General features: G+C 44.6%; 1 long non-coding RNA gene across 2 annotated transcripts; it reads left to right on the forward strand.

Moving 5' to 3' along the window:
- Nucleotides 1-226: 226 nt before the first annotated feature.
- On the forward strand, nucleotides 227-2403 carry LOC127595404 (uncharacterized). 2 transcript variants are annotated; one of them, XR_007961261.1, is made up of 3 exons: nucleotides 227-680; nucleotides 1534-1895; nucleotides 1977-2403. It is a non-coding gene; the product is annotated as an uncharacterized LOC127595404 (long non-coding RNA). The 2 variants fall into 2 exon arrangements; XR_007961260.1 differs by lacking the exon at nucleotides 227-680 and having other exon boundaries at nucleotides 1272-1895.
- The last annotated feature ends 2870 nt before the right edge of the window (nucleotides 2404-5273 follow it).

Genomic DNA, 5273 nt, shown 5'->3' on the forward strand with positions numbered 1-5273 from the left:
TAAGATACTTAACATGTCAGATATTCAGCACATGCAAATATTTTAATACACGCAGAAGCATTTGGGCAAACACTGAAGCACACAAAGTGCAAAATGTATTGTGACATAATGTAATTGAATAATAATGAAATGCATAATGCTTTCTGTCATCCCAGTTTCTTTTTATGGGTGCTTGGAAGAAATGTTGCGGTCCTTGAGCCCATCAGGAAGGGTTTTAAAAGCGTTTGCATGTGACGGAAGTATTTTCTGACGAGCTTGCGATGCTCTCCATGGGGGCAACGTGGAGTCCGAATGACAGAGGTCACCTGGGTGCATGTGCTTGAACCTCGTTGCTATTCACCTCTCAGCGGACATTTTCAGGCCTGTGTGGCACATTTAAGCAGCCAGGTGTGAAACATGCGGTGGGCCAGAATGAGGATGGGGATGGCTACGGTTAAGTAGACCAGAAATAATGTTACGTTTCCTTTTCCGTGAAGACAGCCAGCGGCATCTCTCCCTCACAACTGCTCTTCTCGTTTTCTCACTTTGATGTTGGAAGGTTGCAGCGGCTCGAATCCATTCGAGGAACAAAAACTCGTAGCTGACGACGCAAAGCTTGAATGCATAAGCGAGTGGCCTCCTTGGATTAATCCGCTAATCATTGTCCGCAAGTCAGCACAAGAGCCACAGGATGAGAGCAGGTGTGTGTGTGTGTGTGTGCTCATGTTTTCTGGTGTTTCTTTGTCTGTTTGGTCCTACGCTCTGTGCTAATTCAAATGAGAGGCCTCAGTAGTTATCGCCTTTGAACACGCGCTGCTGCTGTCTTGTGCCGCATCCTTAATGTCTGTGTGTGCGTGTGCGTTGGAGGGGAGGGGGGGGGGGGCGACATAGTGGTAGGGGATGGCTGTTTTGGAAATGAGAGGGACTCTGTCGCCTCCATGTGAGCTGCGGAGGGAGAGGAGGCGGAGACACACGCAGGCACTCATGCGTGCATGCACACACATGCACGCACGCACACACACACACACACACACACACACACACACACACACACACACACACACACACACACACTCACACACTCACACACTCACACACATACACGCACATGTCAACAAGACCCCAACCAACCAAAGGTCAACTTTACAGAAGTTACTTTTCAAAGACTCACAACTTAATTCTGTCATGATTCAGTTTGGGACCAACGGGTGGCACTGTAGGGCTCCCCCTGTAGCTGCACACCGTTGGTCATTAGGTAATTAGCGTATAAAAGGACTCCTGCCCTTTTGTTGTTTGCTCTTGTTACTGTCATGTTCGCTTGTTTGCTGTTTGCTTGCAACTGTCATGTTAGTTTCTGTCATGGTTCTGTTCCTGTTAGTTTTTTGCCACAGTCATAGTTTTGTTTTACTACTTTGGATTAGTTTTGGTTGTTAGCACTTTGTTTGTTTTGGATTCAGTTTTCTCTGTTTTATTAAATATAATTCGTCAAGTTCACCCTGCTCCTCCCTCCTGCCTGCTTTTTTTGGGTTCCACCATCACCTTGCTACGTTACAGAATGACCCGACCGCTGGACCCCGCAGGTACTAAGGACCGGTCCCTATTCCACCATGTGCCTGGCGGAGCGCGTCTGCGGCCGACACCCTTTTCCTTTTCAGGCAGCGCTGGTGATGCGGCTGTCCTGTTTTCGTCTCGTCAAGCCGCGTCTTCGGTGGGCTGAGGCTCGTCACGTGTCTGTTCGAGCTGAGTCACATTCATGTCGACGACGAGCCGTGCCACATCCACGCCCACGTCAGGCCGAGCTCCCGTTCAAATCCGGCTGTCCTATGTCCCCCGCTACGTCGAGCTCCGTCCACGTCAGGCAACGCCCAGCCAAAGGATTGCCGCCGCTCTTGTTCCTGTTCCCTGGCGAGGTGAAGGTCACCGTCACTTTTGTTCCTGAATCTGCGGCCAGGCGAAGGTCGCCGTCGCTTTTGTTCCTGTTCTCTGGCGAGGCAAAGGTTGCCGTCGCTTTTAGTTCCCGTTCCCCAGCGAGGCAAGCCTTCTGGACAACTTTGGGACGTCTGGGATCTGTCCCTTGAGGGAGGGGTACTGTCATGATTCGGTTTGGGACCAACAGGTGGCACTGTAGGGCTCCCCCTGCAGTTGCACACTTGTTGGTCATTAGGTAATTAGCGTATAAAAGGACTCCTGCCCGAACAGTCAGTGTTGGGTCATTGTTACTGTTTGCTCTTGCTACTGTCATGTTCGTTTGTTTGCTGTTTGCTTGCAACTGTCATGTTAGTTTCTGTCATGGTTCTGTTCCTGTTAGTTTTTTACCACAGTCATACTTTTGTTTTACTACTTTGGATTAGTTTTGGTTGTTAGCACTTTGTTTGTTTTGGAATCAGTTTTCTCTGTTTTATTAAATATAATTCGTCAAGTTCACCCTGCTCCTGCCTGCTTTTTTTGGGTCTACCACCACCTTGCTACGTGACAAATTCATGCATTGAGATACAAGTTTAATTTCTTCTAGGGCCCAGGTGAATTGTCACACTTTTTGTTTGAGCAAGTGTAACTCAGCAGTATATTGTGCAAGAGATGTCATACCCGTTTGTCTGCTATAAATGACATACACTCGGAGTACTGCAACACTGTCACAGGCTATATGTAAATTAACTTCAAATACAAAGAGGGATGCTGTTTCAACCGCCTCCAGTACCAGTGTGAGGCGTAACAGTTTTTCAGGATGGATATAATAATTAAATTATTCCTCTTTAAAAAGATCCATACTACTGGATATATGGATGTATTTTAATGAATAATCGAGAAGCAACCATTAACTTACAGTATGTAGGCGAAAACAATTGTATTTGCAATCCAATGGAGACTATGCAAAAATTTTCCTGAAATGGTTTTTGGAGGGGGGGTGTGGGGGGGGGGTTCTCCCGAACGATTAATTTTCAACTCAGAGACATAAGGATTCATCATTGAGCTCAATTTAGAAGTCGGCCTGGACTGTATTGATGGCATCACCAGAGCTATATTCTGATTGTTCAAACTGAGAGTGTTACAACTATCCCTTTAAAACAGCCATCACTGCACATCTCACCCTTTATCATTGGGACACCTCATTTCTCAGCTCATCAGTACAACACTAACATCTGTCATTCATTGCACAGGATAAAGAATATGTGACTGTGAGTACTGTTGTCTTTCTCCATGCTGCTCTATTTGTGTTCAATCCATTGCTCAAGGGGTGAGCCAAAACACCGATACTCATTCATTCATTCATTCATTCATCTTCCTAACCGCTTGATCCTCACTAGATACTAATTAGTGTAAATTGCTCTCACACTTTTGAGATTTGGGGTTTAAATGTTGACTCCACCTTCCTGTGTGGAGTTTGCATGTACTCCCTATGTGAGTTTAACTGAAGACACTAAATTGCCCATCGATGCAAGCGTTTGTGCAAACGGTTGTTTGTCTATACGCACTAATGACTGTTGAAGGAGAAAAGAATGAGGACCTCATTGGACAAGATAAAATAAAAGAAGAAAATTCATGAAAATTATTGAACTTTCCATGAGGTGATTTTCTAGAATTTGGAAACCACTTCCAGTACAGTTGTGTCTGAAGTGAAATCACGTAGCTGAATAATGCGCCAGAAAATGAGGCCTTCGGAGGACTCACCCAGTGAATTTGGACACAGCCAATGACTTCTGATTTCGGTTACACAATTATTACAGTTGGGACATGTATGCTGGATGGCACCGAGAGAAAGAAAAGAAATGGCAGCATTGAATCGCGTCGTGACTTATCTTGGATTTATCCACTCGTGGGTTACAAGGCACACAGATCTTGTAATCCACCCTTAAATAAAAAGAGTGACTAATGGGGGATAGGCTCCACCTCAACTGAACAATGAGTAGGTGTATTGAATGCAGGAATGTCGAACTATGACAATACAGGAGTTCTCAAAATTACTGCAGCATACTGAGGAGCTAAGATGTGCTCCATGTCGAGTATTGTGTTACACCTACCCCAGGTGGCCAGGTGCAGCAAAGTAAATAGTAGCAGCAAAACATAATAAGATTTGAGTGTAGCAAAATGTGGCAAAACTGTATTTCACATCCTATTTAATTATGTAATTACAGACGGGTTGTATAAAGCACAACATTACAGAGTGCTGTTTTTGTTATTAATAATACCATGAAAACATTTGGGGGTGGGTGGTGGCTGGAATGGATTCATAGCATTACCATTCATTGCAATGGACAAAGATGAATTGACATGCGTCCAGAAATACCACCTCAATGTTCTTGTTGCAATGCTTTTATGTGCCTTAGGTTTGCTCTAACTGGAGACATGAGCTCATTTCATTAGCGTGAACTGTTGCCATGTTTCTTCACTGGAATCCCAAAGAAAGAGAGCAAATTTTAAAGCCACGCAAGATGGGGTTCACAGCCGACCTTGTAAACAGAGAGCTTGAAAGAGCTGAGGCAGAAGTAAAGCATAAATACAGCTTAGTAAAGCAAATGTGTCTTTGAATTGTGATCACTTGCTGAGGCTAATATTTCAAGGCCTCTCGCTCTTGAACATTATTTTGGCAACACGGAACAGAAAAGATGCTTGTTGACAGCTTCAAAAAGCGACAACCCACAAAGTTAATAGGGGTGTTCACACGGCAACATTTGCTCTGGTGCTGCGCCGGGGCTACCCCAGTAGAGTGTTCACACGTGCAAAGTTCACTGGTGTAGCCCCTGAAAACAGCTTACTCCAGAGCAAATTTAACCCACCTCAGCGAGGCAAAAGGAAACATCATCTTTCCTTTTGTAGGAGACTGGACTGTCTTGGAGTTGTTTGTGTAGTTTGTTCCTCTGTTGTGTGTTCACAACCCCCACATAGAATTTATTTTGTGATTTACTCTCTTGATTTTCTGTTTGGCGCATTATATGTTTTCTTTTCTGAGTGTCATTGAAGTCATTGTTGATTTACGTTTTCGGGGGTGGTCATTGAACTCTTCTCAAGCAGAAGGCACAGAGACCGAGAAGCAGAAGGATGTGCCTGTATAGTAGTTGCATGAGTTGTGTATGTTTTAAAAAGAACCAACACAACAGCTTGTTTTCTATTGTTTTTATTGTTTATTATTTTATTGTTTTCTATTGTTATTGCAGAAACTGCCGTGTGAACCCAAGTGGGGCTGCACCAGCGCTGCACCAGTGCTAACACGCTCAGCGGCTTTGTACGTGTGAACACTCCACAAAATTTGCTCCGGTGTAAGATATATCGCAACAAAATACATTGGTGCAGCACCG

The sequence above is a fragment of the Hippocampus zosterae genome, chromosome 2 (genome assembly GCF_025434085.1).
Source record: "Hippocampus zosterae strain Florida chromosome 2, ASM2543408v3, whole genome shotgun sequence".
NCBI classification, from domain to species: domain Eukaryota; kingdom Metazoa; phylum Chordata; class Actinopteri; order Syngnathiformes; family Syngnathidae; genus Hippocampus; species Hippocampus zosterae.